Source organism: Uloborus diversus, chromosome 9 (assembly GCF_026930045.1).
Source record: "Uloborus diversus isolate 005 chromosome 9, Udiv.v.3.1, whole genome shotgun sequence".
In the NCBI taxonomy this organism is placed as follows: domain Eukaryota; kingdom Metazoa; phylum Arthropoda; class Arachnida; order Araneae; family Uloboridae; genus Uloborus; species Uloborus diversus.
The window spans coordinates 34,371,638-34,384,584 of record NC_072739.1 but is presented as its reverse complement, the minus strand read 5'-3'; the positions used below and the strand labels follow the sequence as shown (position 1 = coordinate 34,384,584).

At 35.8% G+C, this 12,947-nt stretch overlaps 1 long non-coding RNA gene across 1 annotated transcript in view; it reads left to right on the top strand.

The window, feature by feature from the left end:
- The window catches only part of LOC129230599 (uncharacterized), a 107,455-nt gene extending 94,735 nt beyond the window's left edge, over positions 1–12,720 (top strand). The window contains exon 4 of the long non-coding RNA XR_008581156.1: positions 12,604–12,720. This is a non-coding gene — a long non-coding RNA (uncharacterized LOC129230599). The remainder of the gene's footprint in view (positions 1–12,603) is intronic.
- Positions 12,721–12,947: the final 227 nt, after the last annotated feature.

The window sequence follows — 12,947 nt, the reverse complement described above, 5'->3', positions numbered from 1 at the left end:
TTTTTTAATGGAAAGAAGTGTATTAGCTGCTTTGTTTAAAAGGTGCTGCTATTTTATTTGTTCGTTTTTTTGAAGAAAAGTAAGGAATATTTTATTCCTAGAAATCAGCTTAAAATATTAAAAAAAATATGTTTGAAAAAATTTGCGATTTTAGCTATTTTTGAGAATATTGATCAGGTACTAGAAAGTAGTATGGGTATATGGGAAAGTAGGCTCGTCTAGTTCTAGACGGAACTTCTTGTTTTTTATAATTTTTTTTCTCCTTGACAATGTCGGTCTCTTTCATCTGATACATACAGCAATACTTTAATTTTTGATGATCGTGTTTTAATGTGTTTTCCCTGATGTCCTGTGTTGGATTGACCTTAAGAGGGGAAATGTTATCAAGAAAGTCACACATGACTCCCCTTTAAGTGGAGTACAAAATATTCCCAATTGTAGGGGGCCCGGGGATTTCTTCCCCGGAGGAAATTTTGAAAAATAGATATAAAATTCTGCATTTTGAAGCCTTATAAGATGTAGTTGCAACTACAAAAATATCAGGACAGAAATAAGCAAACAAAACTTTTTTTGAGTTATAAACTCTTTCAAAAATTAAGATAATACACAGTAAAAATTGTTTTTGATTCGAAAAACCAATGACAGCAGTCGACAGAGAGAAACAGCGCGGGAAACGAAAAGACAACGCATTGCTTCGTGCTCAGGCTCACATTGCCTTTCGATACAATTAATTTTTAATCACCCCTCTAACTCACCGACAAACAATTCAACTCCGACTCCTTTACCTTAAAATCAATTCGACTCTAACTCTCACTCCGACCCCGCAATCACTGGCAGTGTTACAGGCATTGAGGGAAAATGACTCCGACTCTTGGAATTTTTAACCTACAAATGCCGACTCAGACTCCTTGTCTCCAAAATCTGTCCGACTCCGACTGCGCAGCACTGCTTTTTTACACTATTTTAGTACTTGAAAAAAAAAAGCATATTAAAAAAAAAAAAGAATATAGCTTGCAAAAAAAAAAAAAAAAAAAAAATTAAACAAGATTGAGTCTGGTATCAGTCTGTAAGTTGGTTTGATCGATCTCGAAGGAGCAATGTTGACTTTTGAATTGGACTTGGTCCGATCAAATGATTACAGCGGTCTGGGCTAAGCGCAGCTTTTACTTTAAGTTAGAAACATGAGTTTCGACTACATGATAACATCTGGAAAAAAAAAAAAAAAAAAAAAAAAAATGGAAGCAAAATGTATGTTTTCAATTGCTTTTAACACATGATTTATTTATTTATTTAATTTTGCCTTTTCCAAAAGGTTCGCCCCTCCCCCTCCCCCAAACATTTTTCTCAAAAAGAACCCAAACCCGATGCATTATCAACCCGACGTTTAATAATCTAATGATTGTTTAGTTGTGCCAAGCCTGAATGTTTAGTAAATCATTCTTCATTCCCAACAAAACTATTATGCAGCCTACAAACAAGATCAATATAAGTTTTTGAGAAAAATGTATTTAAAATGTTAAACATCTATTTGCTTTTATTATATTAGTCCAAAGAATTTTTTTCCTGCATTTAGCATTTGAAGACAAGACATCATTGCACTAAAAAATTAAAACATTAAATCTACTTTAGTACACTTCCTTGTATGAGGTAAAAAAATCGTTTACTCATCGATATGTTTTGTTGCAGAATAATCAACAATAATCAGAAAAGTTGTAAATAACTATAGTAATAACTTACTTGTAACTTCTGAGTGAAAATAAAGTACTTTAAAATGCATCAATAAGTGCGGTCTGCGTCTGCGGGATCCTGCACACTTGACGTGCTGATGAAGAGCTGTTTAGCGAATGTAATAGGAAAGCAAAAATCTCCGAAGCATGTTTTTTCTTCCCCGATGACACCCCCCCCCCCCCCCCCCCATCCCCTCTCGTCTCGTCCTGGCTATTGTCATTCGGTACGTATTTGTCTCGTAACCCGATGACGACGCCTTAGGTCTGACCGGTAATCACCACTACATTCTGCAGGGACGGGGATGGTACTCTTTTAGTCTAAGTGGACACCCTGAGGTCAAAACCAGCTCATCCACACCCTGCATCGACAAACAGAAATTTCAAGGATCAAAACACACCATTTCCTCCGAAGCAATAGCTATATTTTGTCACCATTTGGACGACGTTATACGGACTCGGGCTAACCTTGCCTCAAAGGGGATTGATTTTTTGCTTCCTTTTTTATATATATATATACAAATATATAAGATACTTCTACTTTTTTCTACTAATTTTTTTTTTTCGAGTTCATATATGAGAAAATTATATCATTTACGATAAACGCCAAAGAAAACAGATTCCCCGACGAAATACTAAATTTTCCCCGACGGGGGGGCAAGACGCTTCCGACGAGGGGGCAATTGCCCCCCCTGCCCCTCCCTTGGAGCCACGTCTGTCCAAAACTGAGAGGAAGGGGACATTGTTGATTAGTAAAATTGCTCCCAAAGTTTTACTTTCGAGTCATTGCTCCAATTACTTATTTTTAGAACTTTTTTCAAAACTTCTGTATCTCAAAGCCTCCATATCTCGAATTTTTCTTATGTGCCGTAAAATTCGAGATAGACAGGTTCGACTGTATTGCATTTTGAAAAAAAAAATGTCCTACTGGCCTGCCTTGTTATAAAAATTCCTGTATGTCCTCTTTTTTTTATTTTCAAAATGTTCCTATATTATTTCGAAAAATTCCTATATTGTTTGCAAAAAATTCCTATATTTTCCATCGAATTCCTATATTTTTTTCAGAAAATTCCTATATTTTCTATCCAATTCCTATATTTTTTTCAGAAAATTCCTATATTTTCCTATATTTTTGTTGGCAAATGTCACTTCTATCCCTGAAAGTGGGTAAGATATTTGCTATTAGTTTGGTCTAAAATAATTGGCTATAGCATTTTTTAAATTAAATTTCGAAAAAGGAATACTTTAAAACAATTTTTTATCATTAATACAAAGAAAGTGCCATATTTTCCTTGGAAAATATGGCACTCTAAGTTGACTATGGTTTTAAATGTTTTATACTTTTTGCGAAAAACCCGACTGTATTCTGGCTGGTCTACTGTGGCAAATTTACCATGGCGCAATTGCAAGGGGTCCTCACAAACAAAGGGACCTCGAACATTGAGAAGGAAGAAAAGGTAGAGAGAGAGAGTAAAGCCTTCAATTCTTGACGCAAGGATCCCAAGTCATGTGATATATCTGAAAGTAAAGTATGAGAAGAAATCAGGTTTCTTCCATTCGTTTCACGTAAAACGTGTCTCCCATTTGTCAAAGTTGAACCATGTGACAGTTACTAATTCCTACTTTAAGGCCTAGAAGGTATTCAAAAATTCACATGATAAATATTTTACATAGTTCTGTGATAGACAAAGGGGTCTCCAAAAAGGTACTGGGACGAGCCCTTAAATCCACCACTGCTGATCTATAGAGCTTTGAATAGGCGTGGCCTTGCCGCCAAGAAGTTTAATGCACATGATGAATTGGAAATGTGACAAGAGATTTTATGCACGTTTTTTCTTTTCCTTCCAGACTCGCGGTGAATTCAATTGGGATTCCGACACTCAAGGACTGATTTTGGGCTCCTTTTTCTACGGCTTCGTTGTTAAACAAATACCCGGTGCCATTGCTGCTAAAAAATGGGGCGCAAAGTGGTTGTTCGGAATAGGGATTCTCGTCACTTTCCATCTTCACTCTGCTCACTCCTCTGGCAGCCCGGTGGAATGTCTACGCACTCATTGCTACAAGTGTCATACAGGGACTGGAAGAGGTATGTTATTGTATGAGTCTCAAATGATAAGTCGGAAGTAAATTAATCGTCGGTTGCTGCGATTACACCAGTTTAACTGGCAATAGATTGAAAAAAAAAAAAAAAAACTCAACAGGCAATTAAACACATTAACTGTTTTAAAAATAGCTCTGATGTGTCAATTTAAATGTTATTAGGGATATCGTTTGAATATTTAAAAGCGGTTAGTGTAGTATGTATGGGTAAAATTTAAAACTTTTTTTAAAATGAGAATATTTTTTTCGCTTCGTTTTCTACTTTAAGATTTTTATTGATAAATATTATCGGGACTTACTCAAATTTTGACGAAGGTACCCCCCCAGAGCACCAAATACTTCCGTCAGCACAGAATTTCCACTAGCTCTTTTTGTTTGCAGCATATATATGTCTTAAACTTATACCTTAGTCCAGAGGTTCCCAAACTTCAGATCTCCGCGGACCCCCTCCGGAAAAATTACGGACTTCGCGCCTCCCCCCCCCCCCCCCCGCCGCGTGAAAAAAAAAAAAGAAAATGATTTGACACAGTTACATCTATTTTCATCTAATATATTTTTACTCTTTTTTTTCCCTCTTGAATTTATTTATTCATTGTTCTGTACATTTTCATTAATTCCACTTGCATCTGTGTTACAACTCTTCTCAACGCTCTTGTTCATCAGTTCACCACATACTAACTACATCAACAGTCCAACAGATGCGGGTTCAATATAGTACGAAATATGCTAATAATATCAATATATTCTGAGCACTAAATATTTTAGGCCTTGACGATTTGGCCAAAATGAAAGGATGATTGCCTAAAATTTAGTGACTGTATGAAAATCTCAAGAGTCAAAAGTTAACTTTCACTTCATATGATATTGCTGACTAAACGCAAGCACAATATGCAACAAATTTATATAACAGTGGTACTCCATAACCATCAAAGTCGACTGCAAACTATAGAATTTGGTCTATTTCAGCCTTTGCTTGAAATTTCGAACGTTGACTATTAAATTTAGTCTTGAAAATTTTGTAGCAAAAGTTTTATTTGAAGTATAATATCCGAGCTGTAAACATGTGCCTCAGTGTTTGCATTTTACTTAGTTTTGTTTTTTAACAATATAACAATATGAACTTCGTCATGTACACAAAATTAATAAATGCGTGGAGTATTTACTCCCGAGGGTTACGAGGGCGTGGGGCTGCTGCGTCCTGCATGTACTTAAGCAAGAACTTTTTTATTCCTCACAAATAGGCTCTTTTTTAATTTGAAATATCGTTACTCGTCCTTCAATCTCATTCATATTTAACGTTTTAGCTGGGTAGCACCGCGGATCCTCTGTCATGGTCTCGCGGACCCCCGGACCACAGTTTGGGAAACTCTGCCTTAGTCTATTTTCTATCTAAACAGCTGTAAATCTCACTCCAGATAAGATGTCGTTGTTTGTCTATTTAAGTTATTTATTTTCCAGGGAGTAACATACCCCGCCATGAATTCACTACTAGGACGCTGGGCTCCCAAGTTTCAGCGAAGTTGTCTCGCTACCCTAGTCTATGGTGGTGGACCTATGGGGACCGTGGTTGCCCTAGTTTTCTCAGGTTACCTTAGTTCCTCAAATTTCCTTCGCGGTTGGCCTTCTGTCTTTTACGTTTTCGGTTAGTGCATTAATTATTTCAAAATAATTATTCATATTAAAGTATTTTTTCAAACATTTCTATGTACTAATGGAAGAGATAAAAGTCGCTAAATTTTTTGAATAAACACATATACACTACTGCAGACGTCTGTAGCAATAGACTGTTGCTATGAATATCAAACTAAATATTCGACTTTTAAAGAAACGTAACGCTCCATATTACCACCTCAAGCAGACCTGGAAATTCAGATTTTTAGTTAATCGCCAGTAGCTGGTAGACCTAAAAAGGTCTTAGTTGGTTTAGTTGCCACTTTTTTATCATTAGTAGCCAAAATATCCAGAAAAATTTTTCTTTTATTTTTACGAAACCAAAAAAACTCTGACTTTTGCTTCGATGTGCAATAGAAGATTGACGCGAATATAATTGAAGGGCTAGGGGCCGAGATGTGACGAGCCACAATGAGTGACTTTTTGATCAAAATTTTTGTTCCACATAACTAAGATTGAAATAAACATGATAATGGATTATGTCATTTGGAGAAAATGTATCTGGTTTTAGTATTGTAGAATATAGAATGTATAATACCTTTAAAAAGTTCTATAAATATGTTTTATAAGTTGGAAATTGGCCTACTGAAAAATTCACATCAGTAGCACATCACTTCATTTTTTTTTAAATTCTTTGGCGATACTATGTGAGCATTTAAAAACTGTTTTACATCACAAACTAAGAACAAAAAAATTGAAATGACTTGTTTTGAAAAACAGTGAAGTGGTAATTTATCTGTGGCCGCTTAGATTTTTAAAAAGTGATGTGGTTTGAGTATTTTATTTAGTTGCAGAGTAAGACGTGTAGTCGCAAGTGGTAAGGGGTTATTTTCAGGTATAGTGTCAGACCCCTCTGCCATCACACGTTCTCTAATTTTCGAAAAAAATCCGACATTTATTAACCGACGAAAAAACGGAGGAGGTTCTCAATTCGACACGTATATTTCTTTTTTAATTTATGACCACGCATAACTTTTTACAGAACAGTCTGATTTTGATAATTCTTTTTTTATTGGAAAGGGTATACCCCAAAGGTGGTCCCATAAAAATTTTGAAAAAAAAATCCTACCCTAAGGGTGGGAAAAGGGGGTTGATTTGTTGTTCACTCAGAGATTTTTAATATATGACCGCACATAACTTTTTAGAAAATTGTCCGATTTTGATAATTCCTTTTTTATTGGAAAGGTTATACCCTGAAGTTGGTCTCATATAAATTTGGAGAAAAAATTCCTACCCTAAGGGTGGGAAAAGGGGGAGATTTGTTGTTCACTCACAGATTTTTTTTATATATGACCGCACATAACTTTTTAGAGAATAGTCCGATTTAGAATATTCTTTTTTTTTATTTTAAAGGGTATAGCCTGAAGTTGTTCCTATATAAATTTCAGGGAAAAAATCCTACCCTAAGGGTGGGGAAAGGGGGGCACTTAGTAGTTCACTCTAAGATTTTTTGATGCTGAATTGGGTATAACAAAAAAAAAAAAAAACTCAGGATGAATGAGATGCAGACTTGTATGTCTCTCGTGTGTACTGTCTTGAGCAGGTAAACGACAGTATCTGCAGAAATGAGTTTTCGAGATATTTGAAGAATTGTGCGCTGGATTCAGTACTATCAACTGGGAAATGTTGGAATTATATTTTTTTTAGCGGAATCCAAATAAGTTAGTTTGTACAACAAAGCTAACGTACAAACAATGATGACAAAATGCAAAAAAAAAAAAAAGATAAAATTGCAGTTATAGCCCTTTACCTGCACACGGCAGTGTAGACCTCTCAATCTCTGGTACTTGTGATTAAAGTTAGTTTTCAGTGCCAGTCGTCAAACATTTTTTACATTCAGGATTTGTATGAAAAAATAGGGCGAAGTTTAGTGATGGTGACATACTATTTTTAACCGACGAAAAAACGGAGGAGGTTCTCAAGTCGACACGTATATATATATATATATATATAAATTTTTTTTAAATGTATGACCACACATAACTTTTTACAGAATAGTCCGATTTTGAATATTCTTTTTTTATTAGAAAGGGTATAGCTGAAGTAATTCCCCTATAAATTTGAGGGAAAAATTCCTACCCTAAGGTAGGGGGGAGAGGGGGTGATTAGTTGTTCACTCCAAGATTTTTTGATTCTCAGTTGGGTATTACAAAAAAAAAGCTCACAATGAATGAGCTTCAGACCTGTATGTCTCTTGTGTGTACTGCCGTGGGCAGGTAAGCGGCAGTATCTGCAGAAATGAGTTTTCGAGATACTTGAAGAAATGTGTGTTGGATTCAGTAGTACTAACAATAAGAAAATGTTGGAGTTATATATTTTTTCCAGCGGAAACCAAATAAGTTAGTTTGTACAACAAAGCTAACGTACAATAGATGACAAAATGCAAATTCGTCAGCAATTTGTGTTATCGTAGAAATATCGATCACAGTAGGAAAATGCACACGAACATCTTTATACAGTGCATTATTCTTTAGGAGCCACTGCAATGCCACTTGAAGTTTACCTATATCAATTTGAAACTCTCTAGAATGTTCTAAATTTTCACAACTTTCTACTACGAGCACTAATCCAGTTTGATTAGGTTCAAGCGGAAGTTGTTCCGCCAGCTCGACCACATCCTGAGCAAAAAGGATTGCCTGCCCTTTGCACCAGTCTTGGCTCAAACGATTTTGAACTTTTATTATTTTAAGAAATGGCACTACTCTGCAGATAAAACGTTTCTCAATTTCCGATAACTCATCAATTTCTGTAGGTATTGCAGCTACCGACATTTTGTTCCAATAGGCCTGGGGTGGAGTTTTATGTTTTTTAATATTGTTTGAGCATCGTGAACAAGTAATTATATTACCTAAAGCTACCAGTTCGTTAGGCAAAATAGAGCCTAAATTTTTAGTTTGCAATTTCCTACGTTGCTGCGGATACAATTTTTTTTTTTTTTTTGCATATTGAACACGACAAGTCAGCATAAACATTAATTGATTTCTTAAAGTTTTCTGCGTTACACTGGTTTCTTCGCTCGCGAGCTGCTTGTCGCATGGCGCTCAGACGATTAGTTCTCTCGGAAGATTCGTGAAGTACCACCATTGCTGAATGGTTACGAGCAGCATCCAAACGCAGCATACGTTCGTCCTCAATTTCATTTGAAACTCGCTCTCTTATCAGATCTAAACGATGAGCGCGTTGCTCTTCACTCTCATTTGAAAGTCGCTCTCTTATCAGATCTAAACGATGAGCACGTTGCTCTTCACTCTCATTTGAAAGTCGCTCTCTTATCATATCTAAACGACAAGCGCGCTGCTTATCACCTTCTTGCAATAACCCATCGTTATTGTAGCTTCTCATTCTCGACAGTCTTTCCTCGCGCTGACCTAAACTCTCCTGTGAACGTGTTAATGTAATTCTCTTTCTGTTTGCTTCCAACCTTTTTTCTTTCTCATTAATAGATTCTTCTAAACATCTTTTCCTCATCCGAGCAGCATTTTTTGTAGGCCTACCCATGTTAGTATATAAAGCCTGCTTTTTTAAAATTATTTATGTAAAGTAATCAAAAATATAAGCATACAGATTATAGCCACATTAGTAGCTTATAGCCACAAAAAATTATAAAATAAAAACTTTTTAACAAAAAAATTGAACCGCCGAAAAAACTGAAAAGCAAAAAATAATAAACCATTTTAATTAAACCTTAATAGCTAAGTTCTTAAACTGATGTAAGTATACCTAAGTATATATTTTTGTAATAATTTAGAGTTTTTAATTAACCTTAGTAACTCAGTTCTTAAATTAATGTAAGTATACCTAAGTAGTTTTGAGTCGGTGCCAAACAATAAATAAACAAAGATCCCTAAATTACCTAAATTTAAAGAAATAACCAAATAAAATTAGCAATGTAATGTGAAATGTCCGGCGATAAACATAAATGTTTCAAAAAATGCTCCCTCCACACGCCATCATTAAATCATGAATACTAGTAGATCGTATACAACAAAGAGTACCTCTCGTTGGAGCTTTGAAACCTTTGGGACCTCGCACGACAGAGGCAAACAACCAGTGAGAAAAATCTTCAGGATCATGTATGCAATTAACGGCTACAGTTGTTATGCCATACTTACGCTGAATAATACTATGACCCACAATACCATTTATTTGAGCTTTTAACAAGATGAGAAATCCTTCTTCAGTGTGATGAACAATGATATAAACATTTTGACTTTTGTATATGAGGCAAAAGCTCAGTAGCAGCCAAATACTCGACACGTGCTTCTTCGAGACCACTTGACGTCGGGTTTAACTTCGTGAACGCTCGGCATTTTCCGGCGAAGGAGCGTGTCGCCATACGCCACCGCTGCGCCTCACGCTTCACAAAAATAATTAATTTGCTTGTTTGGCACCGACTCAAAACTACTTAGGTATACTTACATTAATTTAAGAACTGAGTTACTAAGGTTAATTAAAAACTCTAAATTATTACAAAAATATATACTTAGGTATACTTACATCAGTTTAAGAACTTAGTTATTAAGGTTTAATTAAAATGGTTTATTATTTTTTGCTTTTCAGTTTTTTCGGCGGTTCAATTTTCTTGTTAAAAAGTTTTTATCTTTTAAAATACAACATACTCAAAGTATTTTTTTCATTATAAAAAAGTGATTCTATGAATTTTACTTTTTAAATTGAATAAAATGAGTGTGTATAGTCAACAGAAACTTATGTCAGTAATACTACGATCCCAGAACCAGCGGATATTTAATTCTCAATCAAGTTTAAACAGCACAGAATAAGACTCTCTTTTTTTAGTAAATCTCAAACTAAAATACAATTTGATTCTTTGATTATTCTATGCGTTGTGTAACTTTCTCTTTAAGATCCTGATTTATATGAAGAAATTTTTCGTGGTTTTGGTTCGAAAATCTAAATCTCCGTCATTGTTGCACAGGTTCTGTAGGATGTTTGTGGTTTTTCTTGTGGATCGTCGTTGCTTACAAAAGCCCAGATCAGCATCCTCGCATATCAAAGGAAGAACGGAGGCTGATTCGTTGCAGACAAGACAGACAGGAAGGTGTGGTGAGTTTAAAGAAATATGAAAGACGAAATACAAACAGTTATGGGCGTATCCAAGGGGGGGGGGTGCAATTTGCTTTATTTCATTTGCTTTGTTATGGATGGTAGGATAAAATGATACTAATTGCATTTCATCTAATATTTAAGATGCTCTTTTTTAGCTATGGATGCTTTAATCTATAGGTTTAATCGAAACTCATTTAAAAAATTAGTTGATGAGTATTTTTTTGATTTTTTTTTTCAATAATTAGCATTTTTAGTTTCTTTTTTTTGTTTTGTCTTTTGTTTTAAATAATAAATTTAATGAAGTACTGATTAATCAATTGATTCCTAAACTAAAATCCAGAAAAACTAAGGGGAAAATTAATTTATAACATTTTAAAAATTTACAAGTTTAACCATCAATCTTTCTAAAGTAAATGAAGATTATTTGTAAAATTCTGAAGCTTAACGAAAATACATATCTTGTCCCTTTCTTTAAAAAAAAAAAAAAGCAAAAGTCCCCTGGTCCCCTTGTGAAAAGTTGAAAAATTTGGAGTGCAAAATAACCTTTCTTGCCCATATATGCATAGGAATTCAATAATTTTCATCATATCTTGTAGTTCACCAGCTATGATGTTGCGGACTGCTTCGCGTAACTGATGCAGCTTCGGACTTCTGTACGAAAAGAATTTACTTAAATCTAAAAGGAATCATTTTTAACCCATTGCCGTTATTATCTAATCCCAAGCAAGCAAAGAAATCAAAAGGAGTTAGATCAGGGCTCTTTTAGGCTCTACGCTCCCCCCCCCTTTGAACACTGACGGGAGCTCATGCGCCCCCCCCCCCCTCCCCGTCAATACGAGTGCACAGTAAAAATTTGAAACTGAATCTAGTTGGTATAGCTGAAGTAGGTTATTAAATAAAAATATTGATAATTTCATAAACAAATTTAGTATTACTATTACTGCATAACTTTGTTTTTAAACTTTCAATTTTAAACACCAGCTGTGATGTAGCTGACTGCTACCTGTAACTGAAGCAGATTGGGGCTTAATCTCTGTACACAAAGTGTTTATTTAACCCTATTATCACGTAACCCCCAAGAAAGCAAAGAGGTCAAAAGGCGTTAGATGACTTGGGTTCGTTAGATTGGAGTTGTTTTCCGTATTTTCGCGGATACAGCGGACCATCAACTCTACGCAGCGGATGCAGCTCTTCATGGGTTTTACCACCCAGCTCCCAGGGAACCGTGGCTTTTCTTTCGTCTAAGAACAGCATTTCTTCAAACACGTGAAACGTTACTCTCTGAATACGTTAGTGCTTCTATGGAAATGCTGCGTTTTTTTTTTTAGAACACCCTGTACTCGACTTATGTTTTGGCAAGAACCAAAAGCCAAAACATCATATGAGGCCGTTAGAAGCAAAGGGATTTGAATACCAAAATAAATAATTTGAAAATAACCAGGCAGAACAAAATCCAGACTGATGAGTTCTAATAAGAACGAAACTGCAATCTCTGGATGCGAAAACCGGACTGTAAGGCCCATTACATTTAGTTCTGGGGCGTTAGCCCTTGCTTAGGGGCGGTAACTTGCTGCTAAGTACCCAAGTTTTGCCTTCAACTTACGAGTCAAACCGCATCATGCTGCAGACACTCGCTGGTGAACAGGGGCGTGCACAGAAATTTCGGGGCCCACCGCAAATGACCTTTCCAGGCCCCCTCCATATTGTTTACCCCTATATTTCACGCCCAGTTTTAAAAATATTGGTCCCTCTTCAGGTTCGGGCCAACAGGTGTCCCTTCTACCCCTGTGCACGTCCCTGCTGGTGAGATAAATTTACTGTATCTGCCAGTTTGTTGGCATTCTCAGCTTCAACGAAATGACATCTATCACCAACTCGTTTATTCACTAATCCAGGCGGATGAGTTCTAATTTAAGAACGAAACTGCAGTCTCTGGATGCGAGAACCGGTATGTCGGGTATATTGCATGCTGTAAAACTTTTTTTTTTTTTAAATTGTTTTTGCTAAAAATAAATATAACTTTTCTATTTTCACAATGTAGCAAACATTGAAAAACTGGAGTACCGTATTTGTGACCACATCAATCGTTTACTTCATCATGGGAAGCGTGTACAACTATTTTGGATCAGCTGAACTGCAGCCATGGGGAGCTTCGGCTAGGAACATGAAGCCGGAAACAGTTCTCCTAGACCGTGAAGACGAAGAAACCGAAGATAACAAACCAATGTCATACCCCTACAAATTTTGATTGCCTTTTCTGTCGTACTGCTAGTGGATGGATCTTCCACATAAAACACATGGACATTAAAGTTTACTTAAAATGATAATGAATATTCTAAAAGGTTAACGGGTGAGCTTAAGGGAGTATTCTAGCAACCGTTTTTC